The sequence below is a fragment of the Hyla sarda genome, chromosome 11 (assembly GCF_029499605.1).
Source record: "Hyla sarda isolate aHylSar1 chromosome 11, aHylSar1.hap1, whole genome shotgun sequence".
Taxonomy (NCBI): domain Eukaryota; kingdom Metazoa; phylum Chordata; class Amphibia; order Anura; family Hylidae; genus Hyla; species Hyla sarda.
This window is the reverse complement of record NC_079199.1, coordinates 67042764-67067902: the sequence shown is the minus strand read 5'-3', so window position 1 is coordinate 67067902 and position 25139 is coordinate 67042764. Positions and strand designations below refer to the sequence as shown.

Genomic DNA, 25139 nt, shown 5'->3' with positions numbered 1-25139 from the left:
TAATTCAGAGCACAGCCAAAGGGAGAGAGGAGTCTTTGGCTGTCTGGGCATGCTGGGAGTTGTGGTTTTGCAAAAGCTTGAGGCACACTGTTCGGGAAACAATGGATTATGACATCAAGGTGTTAATTCAGAGCACAGAAGAGGAGAGAGAGGCGCCTACCTTGTCCAGGCTGCAGGGGGGTAGCTGAGCTCAGCCAGCAGTGTTCCTCTATGCAGATGAATGTTACAGGGCATCCTGCATTGTGGAATTGCTGTGAATCGCTTCATCTGCTGTGAAGTTTGTCTTCTGAACAGGGATGGATCTTAATTATGTCCAGGGTTGGGGCCTTTCGGAGCAGGGGAGGGGGGAGGTCAGTCAGGAAGCTGTTGTAACAGATAGTAATAGGCAGACTTGAATGCAATGTTTTGCTGGGGAAGCTGTATGGTGATAGTATGCAGCAACCAGGAAGGGACTGGGCTCTTAAAGGTGCAGCCCTACAGTAATCCGACACATGATCATGATGATTCACATTGAAATGCTGCAAACATGTGGCCTGCTACCTGCAGAGGAAAGAATGCATGGACTGACTGTAACTAGGAGCAGAACATACCTCCTAAGCAGTGTTTCCCAACCATGGCGCCTCCAGCTGTTGCAAAACTACAACCCCCAGCATGCCCGGACAGCCTTCAGCTGCCCGGGCATGCTGGGAGTTGTAGTTTTGCAACAGCTGGAGGCGCCCTGGTTGGGAAACACAGTCCTAAGTTTTTTCTTTGTATCTTCTTATTTTCTGAAGCTCCTGAATAAAGTGCCATTATTATTCAATGCAACAATACACATGCAACAGTATTATTGATTATGTATGTGAAGAACTACTGACCTGTACTTCATTGAGGTTGGAAGGATGAATCAGATTTATGGGAGTAGAACATTGATCTAGGGATTTATTCTCATTGCCATATTTGATGTCTGGGCCATTGTAATTAGCCTCATAAGGTTTTTTTGTTTTGTTTTGTTTGTTTTTTTTTTTTTTTTTTTTTTATTACTTAAAGGAGAACTCCAGAATACAAAAATTGTCCCCCATACTGCCTGTAGTAAAAAAAAAAAAAGAAATAGATACATACCTTGCTTCACTCCTCTGGTAACCCGCTCCGGTCTCCGCCACGATCCTCTTCCTGGTTGCCGGTGGTCGGCAAGTCATATTGCACTCAGCCAATCACCGGCCGCAGAGAAGTCCCGACTCGGCCGGCGATTGGCTGAGCGGCAGTGTGACGTTTTCGGCCCCGGCAGCAGGTGCCGGTGTAGTGAAGAATTGTGTGTCTTGAAGCGTTCTCACACTGCCGCTCGGCCGGCGATAGGCTGAGCGGCAGTGTGAGAATGCTTCAAGACACACAATTCTTCACTACGGCCAGTGATTGCCTAAGTGCAGTATGATGACTCGCCGACCACCGGCAACCAGGAAGAGTAACGTTGCGGAGATCGGAGTGGGTTACTGAAGGCACCGGGGGAACGAAGGAAGATATGTATTAGAGATGAGCGAACTTTTCAAAAATTTGATTTGGCCAATTCGCCGAATTTTCCGATAAAGTTTGTTTCGATCCAATTGTTTTTTACGGCAAATCTATATTAAAAAAGTCTATTTCTAGCCTACATACAGCCTCTATAGGGGTATATGGAGTGTGCTGGATTAGTGAAATAATACTGTTATTCAGAATAACATGCCGATTACCGGCATTGCTGTTAGAATCACTGCCGCACAGCAGTACAATTGCAGAGCCAGGTGGTGGCATCAGTGTCAGGAGACCATATAGTGACTGAACGACACAGCGTGGAGGTGTTGGCAGCATGAGGAGATCATATAGTGGCTGAATGGCATAGCGTGGAGTTGTTGGCAGCATGAGGACACCATATAGTGGCTGAATGACACAGCATGGAGGTGTTGGCAGCATGAGGAGACCAGATAGTGGATGAATGGCACAGCCCAGAGTTGCCAGCAGCATGAGTAGGCACTAGGCCTTCACAATCCCTAAGATTAAAAGATGAATTAAGAAATTTTAACCGAAGATTTTGGATAGCGGGTGGTACCTATGAGAAAATTTGATATTTTCCAGCACCAGGCCCCACAGCGGCATCAGTAACCCATATATTGCCTGAATGACACAGTCTGGAGTTGGCTGATGCACGAGTACACACCAGGGCTTCACAATCCCCCCCCCAAAAATCACCACAATTTTAGAAATTTTTGAAAAATGTTTTGGATAGCGGGTGCTACCTATGACAAAATTTGAAATTACCAGACCCAGGCCTAGCAGCGCCATAATTTTTTTATTTGAAAATTAAAACAAACTTTGAGTGTCCCGGACCCCATCATGTGGGTACGAAGGACCAAATCCAACAAGCCCCCACAGCAACATCAGTAAAGCATGTATTGCCTGAATGACACAGCCTGGAGTTGGCCGATTCACGAGTACACAGCAGGGCTTCACAATTCCCCCCCAAAAACACCACAATTTTAGAAATTTTTGAAAAAGATTTTGGAAAGCGGGTGCTTCCTATGAGAAAATTTGAAATTACCAGACCCAGGCTCCACAGCGGCATCATTTTTTGATTTGAAATTTAAAACAACCATTGCGTGTCCCGGACCCTAGCATGTGGGTACGAAGGACCAAATCCAACAAGCCCCCACAGGGCTTATGTGGCCGTGAGATTTAGACGCAACGTCTCCATTGCCCTGACCGGCCATTTTTCCAAGACTTCTCGCCAAGGCAAACCATGTGAAGAACAACGTGACACCGCCGTGACCTGCACACATGGTATGCTGAAGGGCCACTGAGACTTGTCCGGGCAGTGAAGGCTTAAGACACAGTGGAGGATGTGGAGGCGGAGTAGCACACTGTCGCAGGACCAACGGGCTGACAGAGTGTAGTACACACCAGGGCTTCAGAATCCCAAAGAAAAAACAAACATTTTTAAAATAATTTTAAGAATATTTAGGACAGCGGGTGCCACCTATATATTGCCTGAATGACACAGCTTGGAGTTGGCTGATGCATGAGTACACACTAGGGCTTCATAAATTTCTACAATTGTATTTTTTTGGAGGGATTGTGAAGACTTTTGGATAGCGGGTGCTACCTATGAGAAAATGTTTAAATTCCCAGACCCAGGCCCAGCAGCGCCATCAGTAAACCATATATTGCCTGAATGACACAGGTAGCAGTTTGCTGATGCATGAGTACGCACCAAAGCTTCACAATCCCTAATAAAAAAAGACAAACATTTTTGACGAAAAATGTTAACGAAAAATTTGGACAGCGAGTGCTCTCTATATATTACCAGAATGACGCAGCCTGGAATTGGCTGCAGCATGAGGAGACCATTGAAATGTGTGATTTTTTTTATTTGAAATTTAAATCAAAATTTGTGTCCCGGACCCCGCCGTGTGGGTACAAAGGACCAAATCTCACAAGCACCCACAGGGCTCATGTGGCCGTAAGATGTAGGCACAGCATCTCCATAGTCCTGACCAGCCATTTTTGATTTTTGTACCTTTGTTTAAGAACAAGCGCATATCCAAGAGTCCAGAAGACTCTATAATGCAGGACGGTGGACCACCAAAAGACATTCTTCTATAAAATAATTTTTTTTATGAAATAAAGAAGCAGAGTTCATCCCTCTGCATATTTTTTTTTTATTTTATTTTACTTAAAAAAAATCACACGCAACAATCGTTCAATGGTGTAATGGATATTATTGTGGAAAATTCAAGTTTATCACTGTGATAATTATCCGAAAATTTGAAAAAAACATTACCCAAGAGTATTTAATAACCCCATACATTGCACAATAAATGTTGAAATTTAAATTAAGCATGTATGTATGTATTTCAAAAATCCTAAAATTAAAGGCCCAAGCCCAGAAGCATCAAGAAGTCAAGTAGTTCCTGAAAGACACAGGAGCATTCAGGAGTAGGCTTCAGCAGTATCCAAGAGGCTTTAATAACCCCTTACATTGCACGATCACTTGCGAGATCGAGCAATAACAGGTGTGTTATGCCCTCAGATGTCCGAGGCTGCACCCGCGCTACACTGAACAGACCAGCGTGTGTCTATCTTTCACCGACAGGTGTGGGTAACCCGCTGAACCCCGTTCGCGATAGGGATCAGGGATTGCAATTATTTGCCAGGAAAGAAGAATCACAACTAAGCGGGGGTCATAAGCTCTGGTTCATTAAGTCCCTGCCCTTTGTACACACTGCATGTCTCTACTACCGATTGGATGGTTTAGTGAGGTCCTCGGATCGGCCCCCGAGGGGTAGGAGAAGGCCCTAGCAGAGCGCCGAGAATTTAAAGATCATTGTTGAAATTTGCATTAAGCATGTATTAGCTGCTGCTAAACTTCCAAAAATTGAAGGCCCAAGGCCTGAGGCATCAGGGAGGCAATTATTTCCTGAAAGACACAGAATGAGTCAGGAGCAGTCAGGAGCAGTACCCAAGAGGCTTTCGTAACCAACCCCTTACATTTAAAGATGAATGTCGACATTTGCATTAAGCATATATTCAGCTACTGCTAAACATCCAAAAATTTAAGGCCCAAGGTCAGAAGCATCAGTGAGGCAAGTAGTTCCTGAAAGACACAGGATGAGCCAAGAGCAGGCAATCGCAGTACCCAAGAGGGTTTCATAACCAACCCCTTACATTTAAAGATGAATGTTGAAATTTGCATTAAGCATGTATTTAGCTACTGCTAAACATCCAAAAATTGAAGGCCCAAAGGCCTGAGGGCAGGGAGGCAAGTAGTTCCTGAAAGACACAGAATGAGTCAGGAGCAGGCATTCGCAGTATCCAAGAGGGTTTCATAACCCCTTACATTTAAAGATCAATGTTGACATTTGCATTAAGCATATATTTAGCTACTGCTAAACATCCAAAAATTAAAGGCCCAAGGCCAGAAGCATCAATGAGGCAAGTAGTTCCTGAAAGACACAGGATGAGCAAGGAGTAGGCAATCGCAATACCAAAGAGAGTTTCATAACCCCTTACATTTAAAGTTCAATGTTGACATTTGCATTAAGCATATATTTAGCTACTGCTAAACATCCAAAAATTGAAGGCCCAAGGCCTGTGGGCAGGGAGGCAAGTAGTTCCTGAAAGACACCGGATGAGCCAGGAGCAGGCAATCGCAGTACCAAAGAGGGTTCCATAACCCTAATTGATAACCCAAGAGGGATTCATAACCAACCATAATTGGGAAATGTTGGTGTAGCCGCAAGGTCAATCTACTCTGAGGCATCTGGCATTGGTGGCTGGAAATCCTGGCTGATCCATCCCTGATTCATCTTGACAAACGTCAGTCTCTCCACATTTTTAGTGGACAGACGAGTTTGCCTTGGGGTGACTATGGCCCCATCCACACTAAACACCCACTCTGATGGCACACTACTGGCCGGGCAGGACAGCTTTTCCAGGACAAACTCTGCTAGTTGTGGCCATAAATCAAGTTTGGCTGCCCAGAAGTCCAGCGGATCTTCAATGGTTGTTGGCATGGCCATGTCAAGGTATGCCACCACCTGCTGGTTTAGGTCCTGCTCCATGTCTACCTGCTGGTGATGAGTTGCTTCACTATGCGGGTGAAGAAAGCTACTCATCAGCGACTGTAGACTCAGGCTGCTGCTGATTGAGCTGGTACTGTTCCTGCCACCCCTACCTCCCCAGCAGCCATGGAAGTGGTAGGTGAGCGCAGAGGGCCCCCCGAGTCAGACCTGCGAGTGGATGGACCATGTGGCCGATAGGCATCAGCCAACTGACTACATAGAATCTCTCTGTAGTAAGTCAGTTTGTCCTCCCTCTCAGTGGGTGTAAAAAAGGCCCCCATTTTGGGACGGTAGGGTCTAATAAGGTGGAGATCCAGAAGTCATCCCGCTGACTAATTTTGACAATTTCGGGGGTCAGTACGCAAGCAACTTAGCATGCATCGTGCCATTTGCGCCAGTGACTCGGAGGGACTACCTGCCTCCATCTCCACTGCATACTGCCACGGTGTGTCTGGGTCCTCTGTCTCAACTTCCTCATAACCCTCCAGCTCCTCTGGCTGCTCCTCTCCTGTCCGAAGACTAGAAACACAGGCCATCTCACCCAACCTAAACTGTGCTCCGCTTTGCCCCTCATCATCCTCCTCCTCCAGTTCAGCCCCCACAGGGCTCATGTAGCCTTGAGATGTAGGCGCAACGTCTCCATTGCCGTGACCAGCCATGGTTTCAATCATTTGTTGTAGGAAATGTCGTTCATGGCGTAATCCAGGCGACTCACAAATAATGTGGCTTCCTCAAAGGGCCTCAGCAAACGGCAGGTGTCACGTATGAGCTGCCACTGGTTCACATTGAAGTTACACAGGGGAGTACTCCTATCTGCTTGGATCATCAAGAAATTGGTGATGGCTTTTCTTTGTTCGTATAGTCTGTCCAACATATGGAGGGTGGAATTCCAACGTGTGGCAACGTCACAAATAAGACTATGTTGTGGGATACCGTTCTGACGCTGCAGCTCAAGGAAGGTGTGCTTGGCGGTGTACGAGTGGCTGAAGTGCATGCACAGTTTCCTTGCCATTTTCAGGATGTTTTGCAAATGGGGTGAAGACTTGAGGAAGTGCTTGACAACCAGATTCAACACGTGTGCCATGCAGGGCGCATGTTTCACACTTCCTTGTCACAGCACGGACACTATGTTCTTCCCGTTGTCGGTCACCATGGTTCCCATTTCCAGATTTCGTGGAGTAAGCCATACTCGTATTTCTTTACGAATGAACTTTAGCAGTTCCTCCCCTGTGTGAATCCGAACAGCTTGGCACCGCCGTGCCCTACACACATGGTACGATGAAGGGCCACCGAGATTTGGTTGTGCAGTGGAGGCCGAGGACACGGTGGAGGATGAGGAGGTGGCGTTGCACACTGTAACAGGACCAACTGCCTGGGAGAGAGAGCGTGGAGGAGGAAGCAGTAGGACCTGTCCAAGTTGCTGTTGTGGCTGTGCAGGAACCACATTTACCCAGTGGGCCGTGAAAGACAAGGATTGTCCCTGCCCGTAGTTACAGCTCCACACGTCGGCGCTGCCGTGCACTTTTGAACACACCGACAGGCTCAAGGACTGGCCCACCTTCTCTTGTACAAACTTATGCAGGGCTGGTACTGCCTTCTTCACCAAGAAATGACGGCTTGGGACTCTCCACCTCGGCTCGGCACAAGCCATCAATTCTCTGAAAGGTGCAGAGTCCACCACTTGAAAAGGGAGGGACTGCAACACCAGCAACTTGGACAGGAGCACATTCAACTTCTGCGCCGTTGGATGAGTGGGCGCATACTGTTGTCTCTTGGACATGGCTTCGCCGATCGATTGTTGGCGGTCACTGGGTGATGCAGCAGGCTGGACTACTACATCGGAGCCACGGTTCTCCCAGGCCGCTTTATGGTGCAAAGCATGTGTTGACGCAGGGCCGTGGTGCCGACATTGGGACCCTGGCCACGCTTCACCTTCTGCCAAGAGATCTTCCATGTGGCTACGTGAACCTCCTCCGGATGCCTTATGAAAAACTTCCACACCGCCGAGTAGCTGATTTTCCCACCGAAGTCCGCACTAATTGACTGCTACTGGCGCTGTCTCCAGGAACCCCTGTTCCACTACCACCCAGAAAGGTAGGCTGCCGCGAAGCAGGTGGTCTCCCCCGGGCACGTTTGGCTCTTGAATTTCCACTCCTGCCACCACGCTGACTGACAACTGTGCATCCGCCTTGCTGCCTCAAAGGCAACCTGCAACTCTCTACTCCTGATGAAGCCCCTTCTGCATCCGACTCCCAATTGCGATCGACTTTATCATCATCAACAGTTGTGTGCACGTCACTGATGTCCTCCTCAGGTTCCTCAACAGTGTCTGCTTCAGGACCCTGAACACTTGCAACACCGCCTCCCACGTCACTCTCCGCATCACTACTTGGCCGCCTAGTGGAGCAAGCGGCGCTTGTCTCCTCCCCTTCTTGGCTGTCCAGTAGCTGCTGACTGTCCTCTATTAGATCGTCCTCAGTAAATAGTGGCACTGAACCCACAGCATAAGATACTTCTCTAGGAGAGGGAACAGCATAGGACAAAGGCAATGGGAGGACAGGGACTGCTCCCGGGCCATGCCAACTGAGGTTTGTGTCTGAGGAACCCACCAACTGTTGACTGGGGGTGTCAGATGCCACTTGTGATGATGTGGATGAGCGTGTTAACCAATCGACGACAGCAGATGGGTTGCTGGTGGAGACACGACCGCTGGCTGATAATGGGAGCTCAGGCCTCTTGTTGCGACTCCTGCTGCCACTCGCCCCAAGTCTGCTGCCAACTGAACCTGAAGTATTTAGGCCTCTGCCACTCCTCTGTGCACGTCCTGGCACTTCTCTGCCTGACATACCTAGTGCGTTTATGAGGGTATTACAATACGCTACACTACTCTTTAAACAGTATTTGTCTAGAACAGCAGCAGGTGATTACTTATGGCTGTCCTTTCACAGTATGTAGGCCCTTGACAGATTAACAGGTACTAGATGGTACAATACTTGGATGTACCTATGCGGTATGCACTGATGAGGGCAGTAATATGCCTAACTATACGCAGAAAAAAATCTGTATTTTTGTAAAACACCAGCCGGTGAATGCTATTGTTTGGACTTTGACGGTATGGAGCACCTTGACAGCTTAACCGGTACTAAATGGTACAATACTTGGATGTACCTATGCGGTATGCACTGATGAGGGCAGTTATATATGCGTAACTATGCAGAAAACTTTTTTTTTTTTTAAACAGCCGGTGAATACTATTGTTCGGACTTGCACAGTATGTAGCCCCATGACAGATTAACAGGTACAAAATGGTACAAATGCACTACAGTCCACTGAACAATCACGTATTTCTGAACAGCAGCAGGACCCAACAGTGCAGCACCACAAAAAAAAAAAAAAAAAATCCAGGGATTAAACACTATATTACATAGTTACATAGTTAGTATGGTTGAAAAAAGACATACGTCCATCAAGTCCAACCAGGGAATTGAAGTGAAGGGTGTAAGGGGATAAGGGAAAGGGATGTAGTTTTATAATTCTGCATAAGCATTAATGTTATTTTGTTCCAGGAATGTATCTAACCCTGTTTTAACCTCTTCAGGACATAGGGCGTATGGATACGCCCTGCATCCCGAGTCCTTAAGGACCGAGGGCGTATCCATAAGCCCGTGGGAATTCCGGCCCCCACCGCTAGCCGGTTGGGGACCGGAGCCGGATGCCTGCTGAAATCGTTCAGCAGGCATCCCGGCATATCGCCCAGGGGGGTCATTATGCCCCCCCCATGTCGGCGATCGCCGCAGATCGCTGGACAATTCAGTCCAGCGATCTGCGGCGATTCCGGGTCAATCAGGTCTCCAGTGACCCGATGACCCGGAATTACTGGCTGTTCGGGGCCGTCTCTGACGGCCCCGAACAGCCAGAGCCTGCAGGGGTGAGGTGGCACTGGTGCCACCTCACGATCGCCCTGATTCGTCAGCCGGATTACCGGCCGACCAATCAGGGCGCCTGTTGCGGGTGTCACTCCCGCACCCACTCCGCCCCTCTTCTAGAGGACGTGAGCGGTTGCGGGACGTGCACCCCGGGTGCTGGGGACCCCGATCCCCGGCGTTAATGTTGGGATCGGGGCCCCAGGAGCAGCGGCGGCGGCGGGACTGACCTGCAGCGTCTGGATCGTTGGAGGTGAGTGACAGCCTCCTGCTGTTGCTTAGCAACAGCTCCCAGCATGCAAAAAGGGCATGCTGGGAGCTGTAGTTATGCAGCAGCAGGAGGCAGACCACCACAACTCCCAGCATTCCCTTATGGGCATGCTGGGACTTATGGTTTTGCAACAGCTGGAGGCACATTCTTTCTATGGAAAAGTGTACCTTCAGCTGTTGTATAACTACAACTCCCAGCTTGCACAAACAGCTAAAGTGCATGCTGGGAGTTGTAGTGGTGCATCTGCTGGTTGCATAACTACAACTCCCAGCATGCCCGTTGGCTGTCGGTGACTGCTAAGAGTTGTAGTTTTGCAACAGCTGAAGGCACACTGGTTGTGAAACACTGAGTTAGGTCACAAACTCAGTGATACATAACCAGTGTGCCTACAGTTGTTGCAAAACTGCAACTCTCAGCAGTCACCGACAGCCAACGGGCATGCTGGGAGTTGTAGTTATGCAACAGCTGGATGTCCCCCCCCCCCCCCAATGTGAACGTACAGGGTACACTCACATGGGCGGAGGATTACAGTAAGTATCTGGCTGCAAATTTGAGCTGCCGCAAACTTTCTGCTGCAGCTCAAATTGCCAGCGAGAAACTACTGTGAACCCCCGCCCGTGCGACTGTACCCTAAAAACACTACACTACACTAACACAAAAAATAAAATAAAAAGTAAAAAACACTACATATACACATACCCCTATACAGCCCCCCTCCCCTCTCCAATAAAAATGAAAAACGTCTGGTACGCCACTGTTTCCAGAATGGACCCTCCAGCTGTTGCAAAACAACTCCCAGTATTGTCGGACAGCCGTTGACTGTCCAGGCATGCTGGGAGTTTTGCAACAGCTGGAGGCACCCTGTTTGAGAATCACTGGCGTAGAATACCCCTATGTCCACCCCTATGGAAGTCCCTAATTTAGGCCTCAAATGCGCATGGCGCTCTCACTTTGGAGCCCTGTCGTATTTCAAGGCAACAGTTTAGGGTCACATATGGGGTATCGCCGTACTCGGGAGAAATTGTGTTACAAATTTTGGGGGGTATTTTCTGCTTTTACCCTTTTTAAAAATGTAAAATTTTTGGGAAAACAAGCATTTTAGGTAAAAAAAAATATTTTTTTTTACATATGCAAAAGTCGTGAAACACCTGTGGGGTATAAAGGTTCACTTAACCCCTTGTTACGTTCCCCGAGGGGTCTAGTTTCCAAAATGGTATGCCATGTGGTTTTTTTTTGCTGTCCTGGCACCATAGGGGCTTCCTAAATGCGGCATGCCCCCAGACCAAAATTTGCTTTCAAAAAGCCAAATGTGACTCCTTCTCTTCCGAGACCTGTAGTGCGCCAGCAGAGCACTTCTCACCCCCATATGGGGTGTTTTCTGAATCGGGAGAAATTGGGCTTCAAATTTTTAGGGGTATTTTCTGCTATTACCCTTTTTAAAAATAAAAAATTTTTGGGAAAACAAGCATTTTAGGTAAAAATTTTATTTTATTTTTTTACATTTGCAAAAGTCGTGAAACACCTGTGGGGTATTAAGGTTCACTTTATCCCATGTTACATTCCCCGAGGGGTCTAGTTTCCAAAATGGTATGCCATGTGTTTATTTTTTTTTTTGCTGTTCTGGCACCATAAGGGCTTCCTAAAGGTAACATGCCCCCCAAAAACCATTTCAGAAAAACGTACTCTCCAAAATCCCCTTGTCGCTCCTTCCCTTCTGGGCCCTCTACTGCGCCCGCCGAACACTTTACATAGACATATGAGGTATGTGCTTACTCGAGAGAAATTGGGCTACAAACACAAGTAAAAATTTTGTCCTTTTACCCCTTGTAAAAATTCAAAAATTGGGTCTACAAGAACATGTAAGTGTAAAAAATGAAGATTGTGAATTTTCTCCTTCACTTTGCTGCTATTCGTGTGAAACACCTAAAGGGTTAAAACGCTGACTGAATGTCATTTTGAATACTTTGGGGGGTGTAGTTTTTATAATGGGGTCATTTATGGGGTATTTCTAATATGAAGACCCTTCAAATCCACTTCAAACCTGAACTGGTCCCTGAAAAATACTGAGTTTGAAAATTTTGTGAAAAATCGGAAAATTTTTGCTGACCGTTGAAGCCCTCTGGTGTCTTCCAAAAGTAAAAACTCATCAATTTTATGATGCAAACATAAAGTAGAGATATTGTATATGTGAACCAAAAAAAAATGTATTCGCAATATCCATTTCCCTTACAAGCAGAGAGCTTCAAAGTTAGAAAAATGCAAAATTTTCAAATTTTTCATCAAATTTACGGATTTTTCACCAAGAAAGGATGCAAGTATCGACAAAAATTTATCACTATGTTAAAGTAGAATATGTCACGAAAAAACAATCTCGGAATCAGAATGATAACTTAAAGCATTCCAGAGTTATTAATGTTTAAAGTGACAGTGGTCAGATGTGCAAAAAACGCTCCGGTCCTTAAGGCCAAAATGGGCTCTGTCCTGAAGGGGTTAAAGCTGTTAATTGTTCCTGCTGTGACCAGTTCCTAAGGTAGACCGTTCCATAAATTCACAGTCCTCATGGTAAAGAAGGCGTGTCGCACCTTTAGACTAAACCTTTTCTTCTCCAGACGAGGCAGTGCCCCCTCGTCCTTTGGGGGGGTTTAACCTGGAACAGTTTTTCTCCATATTTTTTGTATGGGCCATTTATATACTTATATACGTTTATCATATCCCCCCTTAAACGTCTCTTCTCAAGACTAAACAATTGTAACTCCTTTAATCGCTCCTCATAGCTAAGATGTTCCATGCCCCATATTAGTTTAGTCGCGCGTCTCTGCACCCTTTCCAACTCCGCAGTGTCCCTTTTATGAACAGGCGACCAAAACTGAACAGCATATTCCAGGTGAGGCCGTACCAATGCTTTATAAAGGGGGAGTATTATGTCCCTGTCCCTCGAGTCCATGCCTCTTTTTATACATGACAATATCCTGCCGGCTTTGGAAGCAGCAGCCTGACATTGCATGCTATTCTGTAGTCTATGATCTACAAGTACACCCAGATCCTTCTCTACCAGTGACCCAGATGCATAACTTTACATTTATCCACATTGAACCTCATTTGCCAAGTGGATGCCCAGACACTTAGTCTATCCAAGTCATCTTGTAACTTATGCACATCCTCTATAGACTGTACCATGCTACAAAGCTTGGTGTCATCTGCAAAGATAGAAACAGAGCTGTTAATGCCATCCTCTATATCATTGATAAATAAATGAAACAGCAGTGGGCCCAGTACTGAACCTTGGGGTACACCACTAATTACCGGGGACCAATCAGAGTACGAATCATTGACCACCACTCTCTGGGTACGATCCATGAGCCAGTGTTCAATCCAGTTACAAACTAAAGTTTCCAAGCCCAAGGACCTTAACTATTCACACTCTGTCACACAAAAGCTGGGTCTGTATTCTAAAGTGTTGTATTATTAAGTGTTACATCTGAGAAGTTTTATACGCAGAAGTTCAAAAAGCAGGAGTTGTAAGCAGGACCCACTGTAACTGTAAGTATTACACTCCATTGATAAAAGTAGTTTTTCTTAATAGTTAATAACAGCTGTTTGTCACCAAGGATATGGACAGCAGGATTGGAGGTTTTCTTCAGTGCACATTGTGCCACATGTATACATCTCTGGAGCAGCAGCTTCAGGGTGAATACCGCTGTGACAAATGTGAGCATGTTGCCCACCTGGAAGCTCGTATTAGAGATCTAGAGGAGCAAAATGCAACATTGAGGGCGATTGACAATCTTACAGAGCAAGCAGTTAGTGGGGTAGAAATGGAGGTTGGAGAAACTAGCCAGGAGGCCCAAGTAGGGAGCTGGGTTAATGTAGTTAGAGGGACTGGAAAGGGGGCAAGGAAAAGGAAGGTCACTTCTGCTTCTGATCTCCCAAGTAAAATTGCCGAGTTGGGCGATGATGAGAGGGCCTCAGTATCAGAGATGGCAACCCTAGTGGATACTGGTCTCCCTAACAGCTGGGGGAACAGCTCAACTTGTAGTGTGCGGGATGGTAACGCAGGTAGGCCAAGACAGTTAGTTGTGGTAGGGGATTCTATAATCAGGAAGACGGATAGAATAATTTGTGGCCAAGACCACCTCAACCGAATGGTTTGCTGTCTCCCTGGTGCCAGGGTTCGGCATGTGGTGGAAAGGGTGGACAAATTACTGGGGGGGGGGGGGGGGGGGGCTGGGGATGACTCAGCTGTCGTGGTCCATGTGGGAACCAACGACAGAATACATGGTAGGTGGAGGTCCTTGAAGAATAATTACAAGGAACTAGGTGACAAGCTGAAGGGAAGGACCTCTAAGGTTGTGTTCTCTGGAATACTTCCTGTGTCATGCACATCGCAGGAAAGACAGCGGGAGCTTAGGGAGTTAAATGCATGGCTTAAGTCGTGGTGTGAGGGGGAAGGGTTTGGGTTTTTAGAGCATTGGGCTGACTTTTCATTGGGGTACAGACTCTATTCTACGGATAATTTGCACCTGAATGGAAGGGGGTCTGCTGTGCTGGGGAGAGAATCCTGGAAGGGGTGGCTGAGTATTTAAACTAGGTGAGTGGGGGGAGGATAATAAAGCAAAGAAAGCAGACAGTGGGATGGATAGGTTAGAGAGGGGTCAGGACATAATGGTGGGTGGAGAGGAGTCCTGTGGGGGGAGGTTAAGAGCAGTGGATAAGGAGATTCATGCGTTACAAACCAGCTGTAAAAATAAATGTAGCCCGAAAAATTTTAATAATCCCAATAATTCAAAAAATTCCATTAGCCCCAATAACTCAATAACTACAATAAGCCCCATTAACTCAAAAAATACCGTTAGCCCCAATAACTTAAATAACAACGTTAGACGCAATAACGCAAAAAATCCCATTAGCCCCAATAACTTAAATAACAACGTTAGACCCAATAACTCAAAAAATACCATTAGCCCCAATAACTCTGAAAATCCCATTAGTGATACTATATGTGTAAAACTTAATGGAAATGTAAAGTGTATGTTCACAAATGCCAGAAGCCTAGCAAATAAAATTGGGGAGCTTGAGGCCTTGATACTGGAGGAACATATTGATATAGTTGGGGTCACTGAGACATGGCTGGACTCCTCGCATGACTGGGCTGTCAATCTGCAGGGGTTTACATTGTTTCGCAAGGATAGAATGAACAGAAAAGGTGGTGGAGTCTGTCTGTATGTAAGAAGTGGTATGAAAGTCAGTGTGAACGATGCCAGTGTGTGATGATTCTGAGGATGTGGAATCACTGTGGGTAGAATTACAAAAGGAGGGAAATACTGAAAATAATATTTGGGGTAATCTACAGACCCCCTAATATCACTGAAGAGATAGAAGGTCGGCTGTATAAACAAATAGAGAGGGCCGCCCGGGCAGGTACAGTGGTAATAATGGGAGATTTTAACTATCCAGATATAGATTGGGGCCGGGGGCTGGCTAAAACTACAAAGGGGAGAAAATTCTTAAATTTATAGCAGGATAATTTTATGGGCCAGTTTGTGGAGGACCCAACAAGAAGTGATGCCTTGTTGGATCTGATCATTTCCAACAACGCAGAGCTGATTGGTAATGTAACTGTGCGGGAAAACCTTGGTAATAGCGACCACAATATAGTTACTTTTGACTTAAAATGTAGAAAACAAAGACAGACGGGGAAAGCAAAAACATATAACTTTAAAAAGGCAAATTTCCCAGGGCTGAGAGCTGCACTACAGGACATAGACTGGGGGGAGGTGTTCTCAAATACTGATACAGAAGGTAAATGGGACATCTTTAAATCAACTCTAAATAACTATACAGCTAAATATATACCAAAGGGGAACAAATATAAACGATTAAAACTAAATCCTACATGGCTGACAAATGAGGTTAAAAGAGCAATAAACAACAAAAAAATAGCCTTCAAAAAATTCAAATCTGATGGGTCAGCTATAGCATTTAAACAGTACAAAGAGCTTAATAAAATCCGTAAAAATGTAATAAAAACAGCAAAAATTCAAAATGAGAGACAGGTGGCCAAAGAAAGCAAAACTAATCCTAAATATTTTTTTAGATATATAAATACAAAAAAAACAAGGACAGAGCATGTAGGACCCCTTAATAATGATAATGGGGAGGTTGTCACGGGCGATCAAGAGAAGGCGGAGCTACTGAATGGGTTCTTTAGTTCTATATATACTATGGAAGAAGGAGCTGACATTGGCCAGGTCAGTGCTGGTAACACATCATATAATGTATTGAACTGGCTTAATGTAGAGATGGTACAAGGTAAGTTAAGTAAAGTAAATGTAAGCAAATCTCCAGGGCCGGATGGACTACACCCAAGAGTTCTTAGAGAGGTAAGTTCAGTAATATCTGTACCCTTGTTCATGATATTTAGAGATTCTCTGGTGTCTGGTATTGTGCCAAGGGACTGGCGCAAGGCGAATGTGATACCAATCTTCAAGAAGGGCTCTAGGTCTTCGCCAGGCAATTATAGACCTGTAAGTCTAACGTGCATTGTGGGTAAACTGTTTGAAGGACTTATAAGGGATTACATACAGGAATACATAGGGGATAATAGTATTATAAGTGATAGCCAGCATGGGTTTACTAAGGATAGAAGTTGTCAAACCAATCTAATTTGCTTTTATGAAGAGGTGAGTAGAAGCCTTGACAGAGGAATGGCTGTGGATATAGTGTTTCTGAATTTTGCCAAAGCATTTGATACTGTCCCTCACAGATGTCTGACAGGTAAGTTAAGGTCCTTGGGCTTGGAAACTTTAGTTTGTAACTGGATTGAACACTGGCTCATGGATCGCACCCAGAGAGTGGTGGTCAATGATTCGTACTCTGATTGGTCCCCGGTTATTAGTGGTGTACCCCAAGGTTCAGTACTGGACCCGCTACTGTTTAATTTATTTATCAATGATATAGAGGATGGTATTAACAGCTCTGTTTCTATCTTTGCATATGACACCAAGCTTTGTAGCACGGTACAGTCTATAGAGGATGTGCATAAGTTACAAGATGACTTGGATAGACTAAGTGTCTGGGCATCCACTTGGCAAATGAGGTTCAATGTGGATAAATGTAAAGTTATGCATCTGGGTACTAATAACCTGCATGCGTCGTATGTCTTAGGGGGGATTAAACATGTCAGAGTCACTGGTAGAGAAGGATCTGGGTGTACTTGTGGATCACAGACTACAGAATAGCATGCAATGTCAGGCTGCTGCTTCCAAAGCCGGCAGGATATTGTCATGTATCAAAAGAGGCATGGACTCAAGGGACAGGGACATAATACTCCCCCTTTATAAAGCATTGGTACGGCCTCACCTGGAATATGCTGTTCAGTTTTGGTCACCTGTTCATAAAAGGGACACTGCGGAGTTGGAAAGGGTGCAGAGACGTGCGACTAAACTAATATGGGGCATGGAACATCTTAGCTATGAGGAGCGATTAAAGGAGTTACAATTGTTTAGTCTTAAGAAGAGACGTTTAAGGGGGGATATGATAAACGTATATAAGTATATAAATGGCCCATACAAAAAATATGGAGAAAAACTGTTCCAGGTTAAACCCCCCCAAAGGACGAGGGGGCACTGCCTCCGTCTGGAGAAGAAAAGGTTTAGTCTAAAGGGGCGACACGCCTTCTTTACTGTGAGGACTGTGAATTTATGGAACGGTCTACCTTAGGAACTGGTCACAGCAGGAACAATTAACAGCTTTAAAACAAGGTTAGATACATTCCTGGAACAAAATAACATCAATGCTTATGCAGAATTATAAAACTACATCCCTTTACCTTATTCCCTTACACCCTTCCCTTCAATTCCCTGGTTGGACTTGATGGACGTATGTCTTTTTTCAACCATACTAACTATGTAACTATGTAACAATTCTGAGCAGCAGAAGATTTGTGGAGCAAAAAAAATTAACTCAATTGGGCTGAAAAATGAGGAGATAAGATGCTTCAGAAAGTTCAGGCAGCTTGGAGATCTGTATGAGGAAGCTGACGGCTATCTGCCCCTCTCTGCTGCAATGTTCAATAACGTGAATAGGAGGTTTAGCTATCAATGATCCTTCTCAGTGTAACAGCAAAGCACTCTGCACTCCTGTCTTTCCCTAATGCTGATGTGACTAGCAGTTGCAGTGTAACGCTGTGGTATGAGCTATTCACACACACACAGTCCCGTCCTCTCCATCTGAGTGCATAGATGAAATGAAGAGAGGCAAGATGGCCGCCGATTATATAGGGGCTGTGACATCACAGGGGTCAGTGAACACTGATAGGCTGCATCTCACATGTGGTTCAAGGTCAGCCCACCTACCTTCATTCCCGCAGCTGTTTCTCACCCTCCCATAATCCCCTGCCCCATGTACTCACATGTGGATCCGCCATCTTAGGTTTCCAATAGCCTGGAACGCTGTAAAATGGAGTTTAATGAAGCGATTTGCGCGATCGAATCGCGGTGATATTCGCATTCATTGCGAATCAAATTTTTCATGAAATTCGTAACAAATTTGGGTTAGTCAACTTCGATTCGCTCATCTCTAGTATGTGTGTGTGTGTATATATATATATATATATATATAATATATATATATATATATATATATATATATATATATATATATATATATATATATATATATATTTTTTTTTTACTGCTGGCAGTATGGGAGGCAATTTTTGTATTCTGGAGTTCTCCTTGAATGAACTATGTAACAACAATGAAGATGCTTACATTAAATTGTATAAGAATCTACATCTTCCCTACTTTAATATTGTATTACCGTAGCCTGCTTTCTTCTATGCACAACAAATAGCAGAATGAGTACACAGACACTGTCCAAGGAGGCAGGCTTGAACTCTAATAAAAAGTCCCCAAGCAGGGTCGGCCCTACCCTAAGGCAGCTGCCTTAGGCAAGGTTTCCACACAGGTATTTTTCTGGCGCTTTTTTTTTTTTTAAACCTGCCACTGCAGTGGATCCAAGAGGAAGGAGAACTATAAGTCCTTCCTGTATATTTCCCATTCCTTTTTAATACACTTCTGGGTTTGGCTCAAAAACTGCAGTGGCAGTTTTCCTAAAAACACAATAAAAAAAATAAAAAACCTGTGTGGAAACCTAGCAATAGGGAGCTGGTGGTGGGGGCGCCAAAAAATGTACGAATCACCAGCCACTGGCAGATGTGAATAGTTTTTTTAGATTTTTCGAGTGCACACTATCCTAAATGGCTAAAAAATGTTCCGTACGGCCAGTATCTGTGCATCCGAAAAAATTGCACCTTAGATTCTGATTTTACCAGACAAGCATGTATCTTAAAAGAACGGTTTATAAGCAAGGGATAACCCACAAAATTACTTTCAGATGCTTATAATAGGGTAAAAAATCTATCACAGAATGAATTTGTGTCAGCTAGTGCAAATAGGAATAGGGTGAATAATAGTACTAAGTGTGATTTTAAATACAATTTTAAAACTAATTTTTAGGGATGCACCGATATATCGGCGGCCGATACATATCGGCCGAAAATAGCTATTTCGGCAAAATGCTGAAACAACTAAAAAAGTGCCGATAATGACCCAGAGCATATAAAAACTAATACTGTGTACTAAAAACCAGAGGGCATCCAGCTGTTGTGAAATTACAACTCCCAGCATGCCCGGACTGGCAAAGTCTGTCCGGGCATGCTGGGAGTTGTAGTTTCACAACAGCTGGAGGCCCCCTGGTTTTTAGTATCCAGTATTAGTTTTTATATGCTCTGGCCGGCCCCCGCCTGCAGCCACACACAGGAGCCGGCCCGGGCACATAAAAAGAAGTATTCCTAATACTATCCCGGACATCCCTGTGTCCCGAAAAATCTTTTCGGGACATAAGGATGTCCGGCGGTCACTCACCATTCCCCGGCGTCCTGCCGCGATCCTCCTTCGGTCCTTCGCTTCTTCGCCTCTATGGTCGTACACACGGGACGTCACTGACGTCCCGTGCGTACAACCATAGAGACGCAGGAGGACCGCAGGATCGTCGCAGGAGAATGCACGCCGGCCGGGGCCTGGTAAGTGACCGCGTCATCTTCTTCAGTATTCCAGTCACCGCTCCTCCGGTCCCGGCACCTACTGCTATGGTCCATATGCCATAGCAGTAGATGTGACCCCGGGCCGGTGGAGCGGTGTCCGGAACACTGTGGGGGCAGCAGTACAGACATACAGCCTCCAGCCATACACTGTATATGGCTGGAAGCTGTATGTCTGTGGGGTGGGGGGAGCTGTCTACTGGGGGAGCTGCCTACTATTGTGGGGGGGAGCTGCCTAATATTGGGGGGGGGGGAGCTGCCTAATATTGGGGGGGGGGGGGAGCTGCCTGATATTGTTGGGGGGAGCTGCCTAATATTGTGGGGGGGGAGCTGCCTAATATTGTGGGGGGGGGGAGCTGCCTAATATTGTGGGGGGGGGGGAGCTGCCTAATATTGTGGGGGGAGCTGCCTAATATTGTTGGGGGGAGCTGCATAATGTTGGGGGGGAGCTGCCTACTATTGTGGGGGAACTGCTGACCTAATGTGGGGGGGAGCTGCCTAAAAATGTGGGGGGAGCTGCCTAATATTGGGGGGAGCTGCCTAATTTTGTGTGGGAACTGCCTACTATTGTTGGGGGGAGCTGCCTACTATTGTGGGGAACCTGCCTACTATTGTGGGGGAAATGCTGACCTAATTTGGGAACCTGCCTACTGTTGCGGGGGAGCTGCCTACTATTGCGGGGGAGCTGCCTACTATTGCGGGGGAGCTGCCTACTATTGTGGGGGAGCTGCCTACTAATGTGGGGGAACTCCCGACCTAATGTGGGGGAGCTGGCAATCTAATGTGGGGGAATCTAATCTAATCTAATGAGCGGAGCGCTGCATTTTACCAGAAGACGGGGAGAAGTCATTTTCGGTATCGGTATCGGTTTCGGCCGGACATTTTTTTTTATTTCGGTTTCGTTTCGGTTCTGAAATTTCCATTTCGGTGCACCTCTACTAATTTTAATTGTGCTTCTAATACTATTAAACAGATTTTAAATAAACACTGGCCAATCGTGCGTGGCGACCCTGTTTTACGAAATATTGTCCCTTCACATCCAGGGGTCAGGTTTAGGAGATCCATGAACCTACGCAATTTAGTTGCCGTCAGTAGATTTAGATCTAAACCCACTTCTATTGGTCTGTCAGGTGACTGTGGTATGCGCAGGTGTAACAAACCCCATTGCCTGTGTTGTAGGATGGTGTGCACTGAAGGTTCTTTTACATCAACAGTTACTAAGTACACTTTTTTTTTTTATCAAAGGTCTTTTTAATTGTGAAAGTTCCTTAGTCATTTATTTATTATCTTGCGAGTGTTGTTTACAGTATGTCGGTCGTACTATTCAGCCTATTCGTGCCCGCATGAACAACCACCGTTCTAACATAAAGAATGGGTCCTTGTTACACAGTGTCTCGACATTTTTTGTCAGTTCACAATAGAAGTGCGGACTGCTTGAGGGTCCAAATTTTAGAAATGGTTCCCGTGGATACACTCAATAGATACCAAAAACTTATGAATCGGGAATCATTTTGGATCTTCAAGCTCGGCGCTTTATTTCCGGATTGAATGAAACTATTGAGAATACTCGCTGATCTAATAATTGTATTTTTGTACTTCTGTAATTTTAGCATTTTTACAATATTTGTATAATATATATTTTTTAATACATGCTTTTATTATATTGTATGCACCTTATGGACCCTGTAAATACTTGGGGTTTACCATTAGCGCATGTTGGCACTTTAAGTTGGAGTGCACCTTTATGTTTTGCTGCTATGGTTGAATAATGGTTAACCAGACATAGTAAATGGTTAATTTTTGTTGTATGTTGTTACTCCCCCATTGGATGATTGTGTCTGACAATGAGGGGTTAATCTCACTTGGTGTGTATAAATAGTGTTTCCTGTTCCCCTGTCCACATGCCTGATTAAGCACTTATGCGCGAAATGCGTTGCATACTGCCCACTGGGAATAAATGTTTTGCTGTCCTGAGTTTTGCCTGGTCCTTCAGCGCCTGAGTTCCACCCTTTCTTGGAGGTGATTGTTTTTCTTTCAGCCACTGGCAGGAGATTCAGATCAGAAGCACTATGTACGCATTGCCACTCAGTACAGTGGTCCCTCAACATATGATATTAATTGGTTCCAGGAGAACCATCATATGTTGAAACCATCGTATGTCGAGTACATATGTCTATGTAAAAATAGTAATTGGTTCTGGGGCCTCGGAACCATTGTATGTTGAATACATATCTCTATGGGAAACTGCCAATTGGTTGTTCTGGGATGACCATTGTATGTGGAGTGTATGGGGAGTGTTTAACAAACCAGGGTGCCACCAGCTGTTGCACAACTACAACTCCCAGCATGCATGTACAGTCATTGACTGTCTGGGCATGCTGGGAGTTATAGTTTTGCAACAGCTGGAGGCACACTGATAGGGAAACATTGATGTATGGGGTGTATAGTGTATATGTATTGTATGTGATGTGTGACATCGCATACAGTACTGTACAGTTCATTAAATACCTTCAGGGGGGGCAGAATGTCCTCCATTACCATCCTGCCGACTACTGCTCTATAGGAAAGGAAGGGGAGCAGCTCATTGGATGCCTGCAGCAAGATGCTGCAGGCTATTGGCTATGGCTGCTCTGGGGGGGCGGGGCTTACACAGAGCTCACAGTGGAAGCCTCCGTGAGCTAGAAGGACAGCATGTGAGTAACAGGAGGCAGAACGGGGCACACGGGGCACATTAAACAACTATCTGTCATTTGCTGAAGTTGTCAGCGCTGTCAGATAGCTGTTTGTACGATGGCCCCGACACACAGAAGCATCATATGTCGAGGCTGCCTTCAACATACGATGGGCTCTGAGAGGCCATCATATGTTGAAATGATCATATGTCGGGGCCATCATAAGTCGAGGGATCACTGTACTGTACAGGAGCAGGGAACATGAATTCCTGCTCCAGTACTGCACCTGGGTGCCATTCTTACCCTATGCTCCCACCAGGGTCTTCTCTTCCTTCTGGCGCGGCGCAGGACTTCTCCTCCACGCTGCATACCCTGCATGCCACACGTGAAGACGTAATCTCATTTTGCGTGGCATGCAGGGTATGCGGCGTGGAAAAGAAGTCCTGCGCCACACCAGGAGGAAGAGAAGACCCTGGTGGGAGCAGAGGGTGGGTGGGATTGTTGAGGGGGGCGGGGGGGTTGCCTACCTGCCTGCACACCTACCTATCTGTATGTACACCTTCCTTCCTACCTACTTATCGGCATTACATATAAATCTACTGGGGGACATTACCTACCCAAATGGGGGTATTACCTAATATCTACCATTATTCCCTACTTATCTACTGGAGGCATCTACCTTTCTACCTACCTTCGGGGGGGGGGGGGGGTTATCTACCTGTTGGTGGTAAACTGCGACCCAATCCCCCTACCCTCCCCTCAACACGCTCCCATACTCACTCATGCTATACAGGGCACCAAGGGGCATTATATGGAGCAAAAGGGTAGGGAAATGTGCGAAGCCTAACATGTTTTTCTCGAAGATTCTTCGGTGGTTTATCATGGTTGGAAGAAGCAATTATGGTGGTCTGAGCACGAAAGAGAAGAAAAGGAAAGACAAAAATTCCACAGAGACGTCCCCTGTGAGTCACTAGATGTAACTGCTCTATAATGTCATACTATCTACATAGCCTATGTAGAGCTGGAGTCCCCACTGTATGGGGGATATTAGTCCGTTTACAGTAGTTATTATTCAATATTAGTATGGTGGCATTATCCAGTCCCAATGTGGGGGGAACGGATGATGTGTCCCTTGTATATTGTTTTTGGCGATAATGGTCTTCATATTGTGGTTTAATTCACCATGTTCATGATAGTAATATAATCTAGTAACTATATGGTGGTAATGGCAGGGGTCATGGTGTGATGCAATTATTTGTCCCTTGTAAACTCCAACTTGCAACAAAATCTTGCTTGTGCTCCCGGTGAGTGGCGAAGTAAGCACTGTATGCACCGCCATTCTCGTACAATCACAGGTCAGGGATGCACAATATTCTGCCTTGCCTTGGGTGCTTCTAGCTCATGTAGTGATGGTAAGGGGGAAAATAGTGCAAAAAAAAAAATAAGTTATATTTTACCCAGTACCTAACCCTGACCATGTATATCTATTTTTTATGTCTCTAGCACTTTAAAAAAAATATTTTATCACACTTTAACCCCTTAACCCCTTAAGGACCAAGGGCGTACAGGTACGCCTTTGCTCCCTGGTACTTAAGGACCAAGGGCGTACCTGTACGCCCGTGGGAATTTCGGTCCCCGCCGCGCGCCGGGCGGGGATCGGGCCGGAGTGACTGCTGATAGCTATCAGCAGGCACCCCGCGCAAATGCCCAGGGGGGTCATTAGACCCCCCCATGTCGGCGATCGGCGCAAATCGCAAGTGAATTCACACTTGCGATTTGCGCCGATTCCGGGTCATACGGGTCTATGGTGACCCGGAATAGAAGGGGGATCGCGGGTGTCCTAGACACCCACGATCCCCCTGTAGCGATAGGAGTGAGGTGGCAGGGTTGCCACCCCTCCTATCTCTGCTATTGGTGGTCTAGATGCGACCACCAATAGCAGATCGGGGGCGGAGGGGTTTACTTTCGGTTTCCCCGTCCTGCCCACCCACAATAGGCGGGGCAGGATGGGGAAACCGACAGGGATCGGCGCTGAAGATCCACTTACCCATCGGCGACGGCAGCGGGCGACGATCAGCGGAAGAAGAGGACGGCGACGCAGCTGCCTGGAACCGATGGAAGCCGGTGAGTTACTTAGCAACATCTGGAGGGCTACAGTCTGAGACCACTATAGTGGTCTCTAAACTGTAACCCTCCAGATGTTGCAAAACTACAACTCCCAGCATGCGCAGAGAGCTGTTTAGGCTTGCTGGGAGTTGCAGTTTTGCAACAGCTGGAGGTCTACAGTTTGAGACCACTGCAAAGTGATCTCTATACTGTGCACCTCCAGATCTTGCAAAACTACAACTCCCAGACAGCAGTTTGCTGTCTGGGCATGCTGGGAGTTGTAGTTTTGCAACATCTGGAGGTCCACAGTTTGGAGACCACTGTGCAGTGGTCTCTAAACTATAGCTCTCCAAATGTTGCAAAACTGCAACTCCCAGCAAGCCCAAACAGCTGTCTCTGCATGCTGGGAGTTGTAGTTGCGATCCCTTCAGCTGTTGCATAACTACATCTCCCAGCATGCCTTTCGGCGATCAGTACATGCTGGGAGTTGAAGTT

General features: G+C 46.0%; 1 protein-coding gene across 13 annotated transcripts in view; it reads right to left on the bottom strand.

Moving 5' to 3' along the window:
• The window catches only part of LOC130294838 (death-associated protein kinase 2-like), a 318537-nt gene that overhangs the window by 251517 nt on the left and 41881 nt on the right, over nt 1-25139 (bottom strand). For 3 of the 13 annotated variants that reach the window (XM_056544909.1, XM_056544905.1, XM_056544904.1), the window contains exon 1: nt 161-440. The exons of 7 other annotated variants lie outside the window; for them this stretch is intronic. The gene's annotated coding sequence lies outside the window, so the exon portion shown is untranslated. Of the gene's footprint in view, nt 1-160; nt 441-25139 lie in introns of those variants that run through there. 3 more of the 13 variants (XM_056544920.1, XM_056544915.1, XM_056544925.1) reach the window with 2 other exon arrangements.